This window comes from Corvus brachyrhynchos, unplaced genomic scaffold, assembly GCF_000691975.1.
Source record: "Corvus brachyrhynchos isolate BGI_N302 unplaced genomic scaffold, ASM69197v1 scaffold116, whole genome shotgun sequence".
Taxonomy (NCBI): domain Eukaryota; kingdom Metazoa; phylum Chordata; class Aves; order Passeriformes; family Corvidae; genus Corvus; species Corvus brachyrhynchos.
The window spans coordinates 2,933,241-2,952,041 of NW_008240221.1; the positions used below are offsets into that span (position 1 = coordinate 2,933,241).

General features: G+C 38.6%; 1 long non-coding RNA gene across 1 annotated transcript; it reads right to left on the minus strand.

Moving 5' to 3' along the window:
- Positions 1–9,545: 9,545 nt before the first annotated feature.
- LOC108449310 lies at positions 9,546–14,507 on the minus strand. The gene is made up of 3 exons (XR_001865469.1): positions 13,352–14,507; positions 10,992–11,148; positions 9,546–10,177 (listed from the first exon to the last, which is right to left on the minus strand). It is a non-coding gene; the product is annotated as an uncharacterized LOC108449310 (long non-coding RNA).
- Between the last annotated feature and the right edge of the window lie 4,294 nt (positions 14,508–18,801).

The window sequence follows — 18,801 nt, forward strand, 5'->3', positions numbered from 1 at the left end:
AGTTTTAAAGACTGGGTTTATTTCTTGTAACTAGAGTAACTAGGATGAGTGCAGAATCAGTAGGGTTAAGTGCTGTGATGACTGTGTATGGGAAAACAGACTGGATGACCTGCTCAGCCTTTTGTTGTTAGATGTTAGATGAGCTGGACACCTGATCTTGAACCCAAATTCATCAAAGAGACATTTTTGGGACTCAGTCTCATGGTGAGGCCCAAGATTTTGATAAGAATTAGAGAAAGAAATTTAGTCTTGAATTTGGCACACATACCCCTCTAATTTTAGCATATCAGTGATCCAGACTTTAGTAAGGATGCGCCTGATGGACTTGAATCTGAATGTTGCAACAATAGAAGACTGAAATAATAAGACAAGACCTTACTCTTGTCTGCAGTATGGTAATGTGAGGCTTTTAGGGTGCCTGATCTCATTCAGATCTCACACTGTGAATAATAACAGACAAAACACCAAAGGCCGGACAAGCTAGAGCAGCAATGGGGATGCTCCCAGGTAGCCACAGAGCATGTCCACTTTAGTTCGGTATTGGGGGCAGCTCTTCTGGGCCACATCTTGTTCACTTATACAGATCATAGTATATTTTGGAGAAAATTCATCTCAAAGTTTTTCAGCCTTATGTATACAAAATGCTGGAGAATTCTTTCACCAGGTATGAAAATTCACTTTAACACATGTAGATGTAATGACTTCCACCTCCTCATAAAGTAAATGTCTAAAACAGAACAAGAATAGCATTCTCAAAGTGCTTGTTTCTTCCCAATAAAGGAAGTCCAGAATGATTTGCTCAGATAGAGGGCTCTACCTTGTGTACATTTGCATTCGATCAAATGAAGCCATCCGATATTTTTACTCTCATTTTTCCAGCATGCTTTGAACTTCATGCTGCATTCATGTTTGAAATCCATAGAGTAAAATAAAAACCACTCTGTTATTTTAAAGCAGGAAAATGAATACACAAAACAAGTTTATAAATTCCTGAAACTCACCTACATCAAAAGAGGATTTCAGCAGTGCATCAACTGCAAGTCACAGTATTGTCTTCAGACTGTCCAGTTGAAGTGCCAATGAAGCCACTGCAACTATTTGTCTCCACTGATAATTATACAACAGACATATCTATGGTCTGGCAGTGCAGCACCAAAAGAGCACCAAAGAGAAGGAGAAATAACTTCTACGACATCAGAGTCATATGGCTTAAATTAGAAATCTATGGGGAGAACAGAGTGCATGTTACCTTGTGCCATCAGTGCAATAGGCTATTTAGAGCAGTGTGTAAGCATATGTATTTTAGGCATATACGTGAAACAACAACAGGATTTCAACACAGCTAAGTGGTTTTCTGAGTAAGTGTAGGATAAAATGTTTTCCTGAACTGGTGTTTATTCACTTGTCAGATTTCAAGTTTCCAACAAAAGTTGCCTAAGAAATAGCATTGTTTAAAGATAAATAAATAAAAACCCATAAGAAGTAATGGAAGAAATGCTTTCTCAGCTCCTTTCCTTGTATGTCAGGTGCTGAAGTGTTTTCTTGATATTTCCCATAGCTGTTATTTTTCAGTAGTTTTGGTTTATTTTTTCTAGTTGACTTCAGATATGCCAAAATTCAAGTTGAAAGATGATCATTTGGGAAAAAGTAGAAACTGCTCAAAGAATGAAAAGGAAATCTTAACCTGTCTTTCTGTGCAGTTTAATCCCAGCATTTATTTGTAAGCACTCATTTTGCTAGCCCATTCGTCTAACAGTTAACTGCTTCTGGCAAGGAGTTTTTAATGTCATGTATACAAAGAGATGCAGGGGGTTAATAGCATGAATCCTAAATTACTAGCCAAAGAAAGCTGTGATTATCCAAACAGCGATTTCAATTCTTAGCCAGCCTCCAAACACAGAGGACTTATAACCAAAGATATGCAACAAGGAGACATTTCTGTGCATTTAAACATTAGAGTGCAAGAATCTTCTAGCAGTGTATGGCCTTTTTCTCCCAGGAAGACAGCACCTGCTGGCAGGGATTTAACTTTGCTCTGGTGTCTCAAGTGTGACTGTATTTATATGTTAAGAAAAACACACAAAGCTGCAAATTAGTTGCTTGGGCACTCACATAGACAATAAAATGTACACGTACTTGCATTAACAACCTACAGTTTTCTGCTCACTGAACACTGGCTCAAAAAAGCTTGCACCCATATGTCACAATTATTGGTTTACTGTTAAGCTCCAGATGATCTGTTAAATGGCAGAAAAAATAGGGTGGGAGGACATCTGATGGGCTAACACTTCTTGTTATCCTATATCTTTTGTTCCTTATAAATCTTTTGCCTTTGTTTGCAGTGGTTAACAAGAACTAATCCTGATCCCTGTTTTTGTTGAGAAGAACCAAGTGGACATTTCCTCTGACTTGTAAATTGCTTTCTAATTGCTTTCTTCCCCATAAAGTGAATATAGCTTGGGCCATTCATGTCACTCTAAGAGTAAGAATTAAAATTCCCATTTTCTTTCTGTTTCTCTTACTCTGTTTTATACAAAGGTACAAAAAGGCATAGATGTTTCTTGGTCTGACATTCTCATTCCCACAGCATTTTGAGAAGGGATACATGGTGGGAACACAAAAAAACCCTGACATGTCTTTTCTACTAAAAAAAAAAACAAAAACCAAAAACCAACCATGAAAAAACTGAACCAGTACTGAGCAGGACATGACGAAACCACTGTGCAGGTTCTGTCTTTGTCTCACCTCTCTTCCTTTATCCCAGAAAGTCCAACTTGTCCTTTGAGGTAAATAACTTCACAGCTTCAGGATTACATTCAGAGGGTATGTGAGGTCTGGGAGGAGCAGCAGAGATGGCCAGTGCCCTCACGAAACACTGGATCCACTGAGAAGTACAGACAGGCAATGAATTGGTGAAAAAACATGGAGGAACCATTCCACTAACAAAGAAGCTGCAGAAGCTTCACTTTTTGCCTAAAGCTGTCTTCTTCCCTGACTATGCAAGGCCAACATGTACTTTTGAACAGTATGGGCATCTGAGCCTTTGGAGCAACTCACAGATAGTGGCAATAGGCCTACAAGCCCCATTTACATAACCTGCCCCAAGCAAGACTATTAGCTACTATTGGAAACAGGACACTGGCTGAAATGGGTCTTTGAAGTTGACTGATACAGCCATTCTTATATTTTGACCTCACTAGAGGCAGGTGTATGGGTCACTCCAGCCTGGGAACACATTTTGCCTGGTCAGTTTCTGGAGAATACATTTGTCTACCTACAAGAATATTAATTCTTGAAATTTGAATATTAAAAATACAGATTATTGAATTTAGTGAAAGAGGGGCAATACTTACTGCATTATACAGGAAGAATTTAATGTGGTATAGAGACCTGTTTCTGGTCTTGTTTTTAAGAAGTATTTTGTGTTGGCCTTAGGTCAATATTTCTTATGAATATTTTCATCTATCTGTGTCATGAAATGTACTGAGCATGATGTAGACATTCTCAACCTAATGCAAATCCAGCTTCATAGCTTCCTGTGGTGGAGAATAGAACCATTCAGACAAATCAAATTGAATCCAGGATCAGGATAGCTTTGTGCTGTCAACTCTGCCAAAAGGCAGATTAGCTTGGGCACTGTGTCAAGCTACACTGCTTCCTGGTTCAGGCTGGCTCACACAGTATCAGCCATAAGAGGGAAATGCTGAATTTCTGCTTATGGCACCAATATGGCTTAGCCTCAGAATATCTGCCTTTTTAAACAACTTTTGCTTAATGTAGCTCTTTCTAAGCGCCAAGAGACTGCATTTTGCTCACAATACGAAATAAGCTGGCAAGGAAGCCTCAGGAAGTAATTTACAGCAGGGCTAACAAACTCTTTCTGCCATCAGCAGTTGTAGTAATTGCAGGTACTTTCATCAGCAGTAGTGTTAAATGTGAATGCCATCATCAGCAATGATGGGTAGCAGCAGCAGCAGTCAGGAACACCACCAGGCAGCACCCGGCACTGCTGGCTCGCTGCCACCGCAGTTTCACATAACTGGGAGCACACTAATGATGCACACAGTAGTTTGGAAACCTTTGACTTGCAGTGCCATCATCAGAAGTTAGCTCCAGCTTCACAGCTTCTGTAAAAGCAGCTTTTTCATGTGCAGTGGTTAACAGGTCAAAGTCCAATAAGGAAGAAAGATAAGAGCATACCTTGTGTAGAAATTCCACTTTTTTAATTATTAACAGTTAAACTGAGTAAGAATTATATTCTTCCCCTGTTTAGCAAATATTATGTATTTCATACGATGCCCACTTTCTTGCTAGGAAGGATGTTTTAGAATCTCTGCTGTTCAGTATCCAAATGTTCAGGGGACAAAAAAATGTTCATCGTACTGAAATATGGAAAATCAGCACTCTTACCCTGAATTCTGAGGCTAAAACTCTAAGGCAAGCACATAGATCCATAGATCTGTCACAGGTGTCTACCTCTCGCATTTCAGGAGGGGAAGGAGTTGATATATGGCTAGTAATAGGTCTTCTGCCTGGCCCTGTGGCTCATGGTGCAGCACAGCTCTGCTTTGATTCTTAAAAGGAACACTCAAATAAATTAGTGTTGAGTAACCAGAGCCCAAAATCTACTAATAAGTTCCCAGCTGCATGTTCATGCACAACGCTGTGAAATAAATGTTGTGCACTTCTTTTATACTAAGTACTTGGTGTACTACATATTTGCTTTCAATTTTATACTGGAGCTGGGACTGGAAGGCCAGACCCTTAACCTTTCTAATGTAGAGCAGAGAGGTAAGGACAAAAAGCTGCATTCAGACTATTGCATCCCAATGTCAGTCTTTTTTTTTCCTCAGATAAAAAACCTATCTCTGCTTCACCAAAAGGAAAAAAGAACTGGGTGTGGGAGGTGGAGGGTACATGGACAGCTGCCAAAAAAGTAGAGGAGACATTAGGATTCAATTAAAATAATATTGGTTCAAATAAGGAGGTCAGTCAGCTTCCAGCTCCTCCTCTGTGTGCTCCAGAAGAATTGTGGAGAGGCAGCAGGAGCAAGATGCAGGCCTAGGCTGTGGAATAACAGGATTCTTAAGTCAAGTCAAGGTTTTGCAGAATGCTGCATAATAAGGCTATTTTGTTACCAGCTGGTAAGATACAGAACTTGCTGCCTTCCATCTTTGTTTTTTTCTCTCTTTTTGCTTCACTCCCTTTTCACCAACAGAGTCCCTGACAGAGTGAGGCAGCTCTGGATCTCTGAATCCTGGCCCTGCTATGTAGAACCGGTCTCAGATTGCCTAATTTGTTCTCTTCTCCTACAGAAATCATTCCTGGAAGATTTCTGTACAACCTATTCAGATGGGAAAGTCTATCATTTCCACTTGTAAGCTGCTCCAGCATTTTATTATCCCTTTACAAAAGCAATTAAAAAATAATGTAACTCAAGTTTGCAGTGCTGCAGTTATACCATTTTTTTGCCCATTAGCTGACGTGATTATCTGACCAACATTTTAAACATTACAAAATTATAAGCATGTTCTGCCATAGTCTTTTCCTTTATGAATTAAGCAAGCCCAGTTCATTCAACATTTCTTTATAGACCACGTTTTAAAATGTCCTACAGTGTTTGCTTCACTTTTCAAATATGGTGGTTTAGCACACTGGTGGACTCCAGAAGACAACTGATCAGTGCTGAGCAGACAGCTGTTTGCCTCCTATGTCTTGCATTTAATATTCCTGTTAATTTGCTCTGAGTGACATTTGACTTTGTTGGTTTTGGAAGGATACCACACTGTCAAGTCAGAGTTCAGCTTCTGATCCATCATAATCGCTTTCACATGTAAAGCCCTCTGCTTTCAGCTTTAGCCTTGCAACACATTTCTGCACACCACTGAACATCTCTCACTGCATGAATTCTCAGCCTTTGCACTGCTTCACTGCTGCAGAAAATGGCAATCTGGCATGGGTAGATGTTGTAACATTTCAACTCTCCTCTTCAACTGGATCAATTTCAGACAATGGAATTCAAAAAAAGCCTGAAAGACTCATCTCCTAATAGACCTAAAATTCTCCACAATTTTTTCCCAATTCTTTTAACAGAAAAATAACTTTATTTTAGACCTATCTGACACTTGGTTTGATCAGGCTGATGTTTTCATTAGAGAAGAACATTGTTATAATGAAAAATAATACTCTAAAGGGGTGTTTTCATTATCAGTCCTTTCCTGTAGTAGTGGATCATAAATGAGAGATCAGTTCAAGATCATCTTCGTATTAGTAACTGACAAAGTACAAGATGGAGCTTGAGCAAGGTCTTCCAAATTATTTTGATTTTCATCCTTTCCAGTCCAACATTAAGGTGAAAAAAGTGCACACTACTATACAGTGGAGAAAGCTGCATATGCACATTTCTAGATACAGCACATTGAAAAAAATTCCAACAGCAAGTTTTACCATGGACTTTGCCTTATTTTTAAAAAAGCAAAACTTTCTAGGAGCAATTTCCTGTTTCAATGAGTCTTGAGCCCTGGTTTTGCCAGGCAGGTTTGAAAATTTTGCAATTGACTTTTCACATCCTTGACTATGCAGTGGAAGTTCTGTGTCTGAGCTGGTGCCCCAGGACAGTCAGGACCCAGAGATCTACTGTGAAAACCATCCAAAGTAAGTAATTCCAGCACTTCCCACTGTCCAGGACAAACAGCTCTCCTGGTGGTGTCCTGGGCCTGGGGAGAACTTATGGCCTCCATCCTGACACCCCAAAGGGTGAACAGTTTTGACATCATACATACAGCAGACCTTTCAAATTAGGACAGTTTTTCCAATATTATTTAAAGGTAAATAGCACTGCAAGTCTCAGAAAATATGATCATTTCATCCAGAGATTGTGACTGGGAAGTACACAGTTCATGTGAAGTCTGAAAACATCAAGTCAGACTTGGTTTTATAAACGTTTTCGGGAAAGCTTTCCATCAGGATTATTAATATTTTTTTTCCTCTTCAATACTATATATATTTCAGCAAACCAAATTTCCTGTATGGCTCATCTGGTTATAAAAGCGAGAGAAATATAGAGAGGAACCAGCAAAACTGTGCTGGAACAAATCGCTCAACTCTGTGTCTTGGTCACTAGAGAATCACACCTGCAGAGAATTGGAGATGCCCTAGGTAAAAGAATGATAAATGTTCTCTCTAGAAAAGCAAACAGCTCATGCATCTCCCTGCATCTCAGCTTCGTCCATCCAATGCTGCTCTTGGTCTGGGACTCATGAAGGTTTTTTGGTTCTCTCTGTTCCTTTGGGTTTATTTCTAGTGCTGAAGCTGCTGCTAAAGAGAAAAAAAGATTCATTCCTGCAGCAGAGACAGACTGAGTGATGGGAGTTTATTATACAAATAAAAGAGCTAAACATTTCTTACTCCTTGGCCAAAAAATGAAGAGGAACAAATATTGAAGAGGAATTATACAGAAGGGAGTCTGAGTACAGGTAATGAGTCTTTTTCTTGCCAGTATTATGTTGGTAAAAATTGAGAAATATAGGAAAAGTATTAGAAAGAAGAATTGAAAAAAAGAAGAAAAGAGACAACCCTTGGGATACTGCAAATAAACACGAAATATTGAAAAAAAAATCAATCCTGTTGCAACAAGATTTTTGACTAGAGAATATACCACTGTGTGCATTGTAAACAGCTCTGGGCATCTGTGCTGTGTTTATTATAACAATGTCTTTATTGTTGGGCTGGGGCCTCTTGGGGCTACTGGTTATGACTATGACTCTATGGCACAGAAGTAACACCAATAAGTCAATTCTACTATAATATGTTTCTAATACTCTTTTTTTCACAGACCCAGAAATTTCTATGCAGCAAACTCCTGGTAGTCTTGCACAGGCTGAGTAATACACCACCTCTGAAAATATTGGAGTGAGTTTGGAGTGTTCTGTAATGGAGAGAAGCACTGGGTTATTTGTCCAACCATGATTTCCATGTATTCCATAATTACTCATTTGCTAAAGATTCAGTTTCCCATTTGGAAATAAAATAATTTCTGCAGATGCCAGACTTCTGGGCAACCATCTGATACTTGTATCCCACCATACGGTTACCCATATGTAACCATGTTAATGGCAACAAAAATAAAGATGAAAACAAAAAAGTAAAACAGATAGTTGAGCTGTTTGACACTAAGGTAATTCAGTTTCCTCTTCAAAGGCAAATGAAATAGAGAGCTGTACACTTCCCATGGAACTCACAGGAAAAGCCTAAACAACCGTTCAGCTAAAAAATTGAACCTGTCACAGAGTGTCTAATGACTGCTTTCTATGAAAAAGTGTTGTAGATTATTAACTCTGCTTAAAGAGGCAGTTTCAAGAACAAAGACAAACAGGGGAACAAACTCTCCCAACCTATCATGCTTAAAATCTTCCAGCATCTGGTGCAAAGTTATTAAAAGCAGCTGAATAACGTCACAGCAACTGTCACTCACCGAGACTTCCATGGCTCTTAGCCCCATTATTGTGTAAAAAGCACTTTGGGGCATTTGTCCTTGCTCTCCTTTTATTTCTCGTGTGAAGATGTGCCAGGAAGACAGCAGTGACCTGGGAAATCAGCAGGACTGTCCATCTGCAGCCACTCACCACTAATACAAAAATGTTGCTGGAAAAAGGAGTGCAACTTGATAGATGTGGAGTCTGTACCTTGGACTCCAAGCCATGCTCATCCCGAGGTGTTCCAGGGGTGTGCTGCAAAAAGCTTGGACTAGGTGTCTCAGCCCCAGTCATGATAACAAAGTGAACCTTCAGCTCAGGTGAGAATGAGAATGAGAATGATAACAACACCAGGAAACTAGCAGGCAATATCCAGTACAGCAAGGACGTGCAAGGTGGAAGCAGAAGCACTTTATGCTCAGCAACAGCTCAGGTCTTGTTTTGCTTCTAGAGCAAAACTGCTTCCGTGAACTCCTGCATAATGTGTCCCACCACAGCACATGGGTTTCAACTGCAACTCTACATCTAATGACACTCAGCTTATAGGGTTAAGATTTTGCCACCCTATTTGGTCACTCCTGGCAATGTCGATATGAGTCCCTTTTACTGTCTGAGATTCTTCTATTTCATATAAATCTGTGGCATATGAATAAATACCATCCTTCTGAAAGACTGTCCTCTAGTGTCCTGACTTCTGTAAAGGTTCATTGGATTTTCCATGGTTTGTTGCCCATGGAAAGACAGTTTGGAGGAAAAAAAAAAGAAAGATAATACACACTGAGAATTCTGGAAGCACATAAGCACTAATGCTGTACACTTGAACTGTCTCTGGTAAATAACAGTAAGGAGGAATCATTTCTGTATGCACTACATGGTTGCATTTTCATATCGACTAGACTAGTTTATGAGCTGCATGTCAACTGTTTACAAGTAGGACTGCTTCTGTATTTAAGTGGTGTACACTATGAAATTCAAGGGATTTAAAATGCTATCTGTGTTCTGTCTCATGTACAGGGTGATAGACACCCTTCATTTGTAAGCATTAGCAAAATGAGATGCAGTTGCAGAAAATGTAATTGGATCATCTTTGTATTTTATGTCAGCATGTCTAAGTGCTGTTAAAAGATGTACAATGCATACAATGCAATCTGACAGCAAATAGGGTAGCTGTTGTAGGCATGACAAATAATAGCAGACTTCACTTTTCATTGTCATTCTTACACAGGCAATATCCGATAAACAAGGAAGCTATAACACTGCCTAGAAACTTATTCGTTTCAAAACCTTTCCTATGTTATGTCCATAATCACAGTTCCATTGTGGAAACATGGAAGGCTGTCTCTGTTTCCAATCAGAGAAATTCTATTTTAAACAAACTCATCTTTACTTATAATTACCTTGAAACTTGGAATTATGCATCATGAAATGATGTGAAAGACTCAGAGTATTATATTTTTGAACTCAATATTAGTCCACCAATAAAACAAGCTAATCATTGCATGAGCTGCTATCTGCATTTTTAAGGAGCTCATTAGTGTCATCACTAGACACAGTTGTATAATTTGAAGATTACTTCAGTCTTTCTTTTGGCAACAGCATGAGTTTTCATCCCTTCATTCATATTGTCTCCTTGCTTCAAAATAATTGACTCGAGGTAAATCAATCTTGGCAAGATATTCCCAAGGATCAAGTTTCCAGCTAAGCTGTTAAAGAAAAGACCATGGAAAATGATGAGTCTTGTGTCACAAGCTGTGCAGGTAAAAATCCTTCAAGGCCCAAGGACTAGGCTGCTTGAAGAGCTGCTACTGACTAAGTGTAGCAACCAACTTCCCAGATCACTCCCTCCTTTCACAGTACCTTTAGGAGCAAGAAAAAAGGAAGGTGTTCTAATTACATTGCTGTATCCCGTTACATACTAGGACACACACAAGTATCAGAGTGGAAGGCACTGAAAGAGATTATAGTGTTGGCAATGGTCACATTAAGAACTAAGGAAGTCTCTTCAAGGAAACCTCTTTTACTAGAACTCTGTTCTAGCAGAGAGTTTCAAGTTTACCAGTTCCAGTAGGTTTATTTGATTTTTTTGTATTTACTTTGTGCTTAATGAATACCTTTAAAAAACAACAAAAAAAGTGGTCTATTTTTCTTTTTTCCTCAGCAAAAAGATGTATAAAACCCACATAAACTGGGTTTGGGTGGATTTTTTGGGTTCACTTTTCATGGCATTACAGTATATCATTCCTCCCTTTAAAATATGAAGCAAACTAAAGTCATTACTTTGTAGAAAGTGAGGGCTGGAATTTAGAAAAAGCAGAGGGAACAAGAAATTAGTAAGCTGAAAAGAGCATAGAGAGCTGAAAGTTTGTTTTGCTAATTTAGCACCTACTTTTTTGATCAAGTATGGTCTCCCTCAACCAACAACTGAAGTCCCAAATTTTTGCAGCTGATTCATGAACGCAAATGTGGCATTAGACCTATGCAAGACATATATGACATTTTCAGGTCCAGTGGAAATACCTGCGAAACTATTCCTCCTCTGAGTTCACCAAAGACATGAGGGTGCTATTTGCTGTGTGTAATGCACACACAGCCAAACATTCCCTTGTTCCAATGTCGTGAGGAGCAGTCTCATAGCAGAGGATGTCTGTGCAGAGTGCTGACTGTAGAGCAACCACTAAAATATAAAAAATAAATTTCAAAAAAGTGCTTAATTTACCGTATTTAATTTATGAACCTACAAATCAGATGAGCACCCAAAGCAGTTTGGGAGTACACTTCTCTTTCAAGGAGGTGAAAATGCAAATTACACTAACTATAACACTTGTTCTACCATGGTTTTATGAGATCTTGAATGAAAAACAGAAAAGTAAGCAGGTAAGGAAAAAATAGAAAGCATTTTATGTACCTACTTGTCAAGTGCACAATGTTTTTAACTGGAAAAATTACTTTCTGGATGCCCTTGGGGCTACAAAAAGTTCTGAACCTTGCAAAAAGTGAAGCAGTGGTTATAAACCGGCTGGTGAAAGGCAGATCCCAAAACACCAGGCAGCTGCTTTTTATTTCAGATGTCACCAAAACCCAGACCTTTTCCATTCTGCTGATAAGTAACTAAACTACAACCCCTCAGTGTAGCCTACTTAAAACTGCCTATAAGAGAATTCATTACATTCTGTGCATTAACCTCCTTCTGCCTGTTATGATTCACTCTTGGCTGCTGTGTCTGAATGGCTGCTGGGTTTGTCTATTTTATCTTAGAATCAATTAATTTTCCTCTGCCTTCAATATGCACTTATTGTACAGAATAAACGTGCCCCAAACAAAGAGGTAGAAACTTAGCATGGATTTAAACATTGTCTATTACATAAAAGTAAGAAATGCAGTCCTGAATTACCACCTATTTTTTTTGTTAAACTACAGAGTGGCAGAGAAGGATCCTGCATCAGTTCTCAAAGTTGGCAATATTGAATTAAAATAAAGTCAAGAATTTTTCTGTGTATAAACATACTCATTATTAAAATTAGGGAATAACTGAGCTAAATTTCTTACCAAGTTTCAAAAATTTTTGAAAAGTTTTGAAATTATGAAATTTGGGATTGAAACAGGAATTACGGCTTCTCTTCTCAAGAGGAGACTAAGTATGACCCAGCTCTTGGTAGAACATATATTTTTATTTAAACAGCAAGTTGCTTTTAGACTGATTTCTAGAATATTTCCATTTGTTATTACTTTTTCATTGCAATATAATTTCAAAAAGTTAGGTTTAACAGTAAGACTTTGAGGCTTCTCTTGAAATGACCAAGTGAAACTGTCAAGGTGCCGAAAAAACCTGTTCAAAATTATCCAAGAGTCTGAAACTCTTTTAGTCAATGTGTAAAGTGAATGACAAAAATATTAATAATTTAATGAATTTATTTAATGTACTTTTAAAAACAGCAATGGCTTTTTAATTCATAAATTAAATCAATGCAAAGTTGCATTCATCAGATGTATATAAAAATTCATTCTGGTAATTCTGGTAATCATCAGAAAGGAATGAATAAACTTAGACATGTAGCAAATTCACTATAAAGTCCTTTCTGAGGATTATGCAAGCTTCACAGAAGAACAGAATTTTGAAGAAGAAAATAGGTCAGGAAGACATTCTGATGGACAGGCACCAGGACAGAAGAGCTCCATGGAAAGAGACCAGACACCAGAATAACACTGCAAAAAGTTCAAACCCTTTGACTCAAATGTGAAAATAAGAATGATTATTCCTGATTTCTAATACTGGCAGAAAAGTCAAATATGAAACTGTGATTGCATTTACCTGTGCATAGAGGGATCACTCAGTGAGTGATGAGGAGCGGAGAAACACTGAGGGCAAGGAAAACATAGTGCCAAGAAACATGCAATATCCCATCCAGTAATTATATTCAGATGTATCCAGATGTTAACGTAGTTTGAAACTAAAGACTGCATTTATTTTTGCATTGACTGTTCTCTTTTCCAAAACCTTCTCAAGCACAGGAATGGCCAGGGGAAAAGGAGCTCAGCTGCCTGGGGGTGGAGGAGCTGGCAGCCCCCAGAGCAGTATTTCCCATCAGTGCCTTTGCTCCCCTGGGAGTTCTGGGACCAAATTCTTTAGAATCCCCTTTTGGATGAATCCAGGGTCTGCTCCAAGAGAACAATCTGAGGAAAAATCTGCCCAGATACAACTACTATCACATCTGATCCAGTAAGGGATTTTACAGGAAACAGTATAAAATCTTCCTTTGCCTTGCTTTGCCTATATTTACATACAAAAATGTTCATGTCAATGTAAGCAGTTCTTTCCTGACCAACAACAGAGAAGGGAAAAAAAAGGAAAAAGAGAGAGTGAAGGTGACAGCACTTACCATTTCTTTATAAATTTTTATTAGAAATCCTCTCCTCAAGGTAATTGGATCATTTCTCTTTTCCACAGAGCTGAGACAAAGAAATGACAGAGAAATATAAAAATATGTCTGTGACAGAGTGTAGAAATTTAACAGAAGGATTTGGAAGTACTCTGCAGAGGAAAGAAGGAGATAGATTTAGTTATTTTTACAGTTCAGTGCTGTTAAAGTTTTGTAATACTGAGAAATAAAGCAGAATTCATGTTTATGTTGGTTTGAACATGCTGAGAAGGGAGGCTTTTAAACTTGTCATTAATAATACCTTCTTGAGGTCTTTCCTACAGCCAATTTATTGGCCTAAAAAGTACACTGTACCTTTAGAGCTTCAGAGATTTTCATTCCTTGATCACCCAGACTTGCATGAGTATCCTGAGGTCCAACACAATCCAGGCTATGCTGCTGTGGAGCCTTCACAGCAAAAGAAAGAGTCTGGGTCTCTGTGACAGGGACTGGAATGGATCCCAAAGGAAAAAGAAACATGGGGGAACCGTGAAACTGTCTAAGTGTGTACATTAGATTATGTGAAACACTAACATCTCTTTTGGCCAGTAACTTGACAGCTTTAAGTCTGATACTTAAGCCTGATGCTTTTATTGTGTGGATATGAAAAATATCCATTGAGATGGATGGCTGCAGGCCTGGGGTTTTTTGTGGGTTTTGTTGTTGTTTTTATCGTGGTTTGGTTTGGTTTTTAATTCTGGAAAGAAACTTCCACTGCAAGCCATTTGGCTGATTCTCAATGACAAGGTAAAAATGAGGGATCCCAACCAACTGCTAGTTCCCGATTTCATTGCAAGGGAAAGGGATTCGATGCTTTGTGGGACTCAACCTTCCTGAAATTAGGTATAGAATAATCAAAAGCAAATATATTCAGACTTCCATATGCTCAAAATAACAATCAGAATTGAATTGCAGTAGTTCCACCCATTTCTGATGAACAGGGAACCTTGCAATAATTAGAAAACTCAATAGTAAGGTATACACATGCCTTCTACATCCAAACACTGCTTGTGTTTCCACATTATTTTGAATGAGGCTAGACACAGACCAAACCACTACACTACACTACACTTGTTCAGTCCATTTAGAAAGAGAAGTCTCTTCTTGCTCATGCTATGAAAACATTATCACAACGAGACAGCTGCCCACTTCCAAATATTGTTCAGTCCATTTAGGAAGAGGAGTCTCTCTGCCTGCGTGTGAGTCCTTTCCCCCGACTTGCAGCTTTTCCCGCAACTGCTTTCAAGGGTCCACTCTTGAAGATTTTTGGGGTACAATTTTAAGGTTGAGCCGTTCAGAAACAAAAACAGAGGCCCTTCTCCTTCCCTGGGAGCAAAGGGTCTTCATCATCTTCATCGTTAGGACTATCTCTGGGAGCATCTCTAGGAACTGAGGTTTTCTCCTTTCCCATTTGGAGCAAAAGTCCTCATCAGGTTCATCTCTAGGGACTGAGGTTTTCTCCTTTCCCGTTTGGAGCAAAAGTCCTCATCTGGTTCATCTCTCCCTGTCCAAACTTCTCATGAAATTACAGCTGCGTCAGCATCTGCCTATCTCAGCACAGGTGCTTTTGCTTACGAGTTGAACACTCCACCCCCCATATCTTCATGAAATTACAACAGGATACTCTGATATATCATAGCTTCACAACAGAATTTCAGCTTTAAGCATCTCCTCTCTCTCTTCCCTCAGGTTTTCAGCTCTTCACAGCAATAAAAAGGGTTAATCTCACCTCAGCCTTGCAGCTTTGCAGCTGGAATGTTGAATGTTTCTTATCGCATTGAATATCTTCTAGTTCCAACCCCCTCCTTTGGAGTCCCAACCTGCCTTGTCTCCTTTATAGATACTAATTCAGTACAATACCTGTCTGCACAAAAATAGTTTTCTCCACAAAATTATGAAATCCACTCTAAACAGCAACATATGGCAAAGCTATGTATCCAAAACATGAATGCAAGAAAAGAGATGAGTGATGAGTTTAAAGAAGTAAGCCATGAAGAATGATCTCAGACTAGTTATTCTAAATTAAGTCTGCAAATGACTAAAAGAAAAAAAAAAATCTTATCCCCAAAGTCTTCTGCAATAAATGGGCCCTGCTCGGGGCCTGCAGCCACCTGTCCCAGCGCTGGAAACGAGAGAGAGCTTGGAGGGGGAGTTTGCCTATTCTTAAATGTGGATAACAGAGGTGATCACAACTTTAAGTGGCTTAGAGAATTGTCCATATTCAAACTGGCCAGCTGATAGGTTCTATCAGTTCCCAGAGGAAACTGTAAGCACCCCTTAGCAAGGACGTCCCTTCCGGGACTATGCTTGCTAACCTATGACAGGGGCTAAGGTAGAATTGTACTGATATGTAGAGGAAGAAGGCAATTCTAAATAAAATAAAATATATGGAGGTCACTGGTCCAAAATGTTTTGTCTTAGTCCCTTAAAATTAAAATAATCGAGGGGCTATGTTGTGTAAATATATAGAAAGTTTATTACTGTGTAATGATGACATGAAAAAAAGACCTTGAAGTTTCTCTTCTACTCTCTAAACAAATATAAAATTACATAGATTTCTAATCATTAAGGAAATTGTCTCCACTGGTTTCACATAGACCTCACTGGGTATAAAATCAATGCCTTTCATATCACTGTGACTGGCAGGGTATGCAGGAAACATCTATTTCCTATACCTTTTCCTGAAAGGGGGCAGCTGACAGCTACAAGGGAGAGCTGTTGTAATTGACAATGAAGACACAGGTTTAGTTAGCCATTCTGACTGGAAAGTGCAGTTAAAAAGTTATTTTTGAAATTCTTACATGTTATCTTGTTTGTATACCCTATGTAAAACAAACTTTGTTTAAGCAATAGAACATAATTAGGGTTAAAAGAGATGTAGAGTATGGATTTGCAATAAAAGCAACAACTTCCTTATCACACCATCTTCTTATGGTTATTTTCCACACCAATTGAAAATGGCCAGAAAACTGAAGGCACTAGAATTCTATGCTGCTGTCTGAACATGTAGAAAATTTAATAATCAATAAAATGTTAATTAAAGTCCAGTTTCTAGACATGCTGAGCAGACAAAGTTCCCACTAGCTTCAGTAGGCACTGCAGTTCTCAACACCTCTGTAAACACAGAAAAGATTGGTTAAGTAACTAAAATATCCCAGCTAAATACGTGAACATATTTTAAAATTTTACCACAATTCTTTGCATATAATAGACAATGGACTGTTAGCCAGAAAACATATGTCTGGAGAAAATTTGTATTCAATAAATTTATATTAATCACACTGAAAGACAGTGGAATAGAGGAAAAAAATCCTAGAGAACAGAAAAAAAAAGAAAAAAAAAAAGAAAAGCAAGTGTTGCACAATGGAAAAATATAAGCTGATGTGTTCCAAGAGTCTTACCTAGATTTTCTCCCACCTCTACACATGGACTGTCAGGGCAAAAAGTGACCCTTTCATTCGTCAAAGTATTACCATAGTGCCTATGGGATATATGTGCCTGTCTGGAATCACAGCGACAATAAAACTGATAACTGTGTGGTTTATAATGTAAGAATCTGGAAATAGTACAAGATAGAGCTGTACAGCCAGTCACTAACTCTGTTACGTACTGGTTCCTTCTCAAACCCTTTTGGGACTTTCCTAATATATAACCTTACCAGTAAAGTATGCTATAATGTGATTTGGCCTTTCTCCAGCCTGAAACAAAGAAGCCATAGTTTTGCTTAGGTCTATAGGTTAATCTTACTTCACTTTGCTCCACAAAATTAGTTCTGAAAACATAAGAAATGAATTTTCCTGATCAGTTGTGCAAATATGATTAACAAAAGACATATTTTTTCTGTTTAAACATCACAGTGCCTTAAATATCTCTCCTAGTAGCCTGGAGACAAACTTTTGGCAGCAGTGCACAATGTATATCCGAGTTGTTCTGAACCTTTGCAGGGATCAAACTGTACTTGCATAATCCGAGTTCCCATGGAAAGCTGTTCAACATTATCTGTCAGCCTCTTGCTCCTTATGATCAGTGTAGGATGGATATGTCAGGAGAGGAATCAGCATCATGGTCCTGACCTCTGCAAGAAAGAGAGCTTGGGACAGAGGAGGGAAAAATAAAGAAAAGAAAAAAGAAGCTATTCAGTGGTAAAATGAGTAAAATGAGTAAAACAGGAATTGAATTTCATTGAATACCTGGGTCTTGTTAGAGCTGCCTATAGCATGTTTTTTCTTCCATATAATGTCCATGTGCACAGAAAAAAATATGTTGCACGGCAGGAGGCCATTGCCACAAGTTAAATGATGTGATTTCAGCCTGTAAAGTGTCTCATTCTGTAGTATACACTTTAAATACTTACATATTGTACATTACACTCTGACATAGAGTTCTCATACATGTGTTTTGTTCAGGTCACATTTTAAAGGGCCATATACCCTCTGTATCCATTCAGAGTATCTGCAAAACAACATCTGGAAATCTGAGCAGAGCCATGAAAGGACAAATTTTTGTAAAGTGGGTTGCACTGGTATGGGGTTGCAAACACAGATGTCAAAGGTGAAGCTGAAATGCATCTCAAGAGTGAAAAAAAATCAAGGGGAATAAGAAACAAAGTCAGGTTTCATTAGTATTCAGTATTAAATGACAGTGCTATGGGGAAAAAAAATTGGTCAGTGGAACATAAAAGTGGTTAGAGACGTGACTTCTCATAGGCTGAATGCTTAATAATTTCTGAAAGGGTGGAAGGGATTCAAACCAGAGTTTGCTCATGTTTCTGCAGGAGAGGACAAAGAAGATGGAAAAAGCATCTTTTCCTCAAAGATGAATGAGATGGGAGAACTGTGTGTAGAAGAAAGGGTAAGAAATATCCTGAAGGGGGACATTTTTTCAAGGTAGCTGCAGAGATTACATATGCTTTATGTATCGCATGATTATTGCTTTTCTTTTGGTGTAAAGCCTCAGTGTTGGCAGTTTTTCATCCCAGATGATCTAATATCTTTCCAGTCCAGGTTTTTCTCCCCTTAGCTCATTTGTCATATACTGTAAATATGACAAATAATGATACAGTTGAAACACTGTGAGCCCACAAAGGGCCCACATCATTCCTTATAATGGGTTCATCACACCCCTCTGCAGAAAATTGTTCAAGATCTTGTTAACTTGTGTTCAGTAGGTCACCTGTGTCTGGCATTTTGCCCTATGAGTCCTGTTGCTTAGGAGAAGAAACTATTGGACTTTGTAAAGTACATGAATAGCTTCATTCTTCCTTAGGCAAAATGCATCCACACCTGTATGAGAGCTGCCTTTGAATTAGGATGCTGCCCATGGAGCCCAGCTTAGGCAGGAATGTTTAGAAGATGGTCTGTACTGTTCATGCTGCAAATACAGGTCAGAGAGAATATCTGGTACAGATTAGA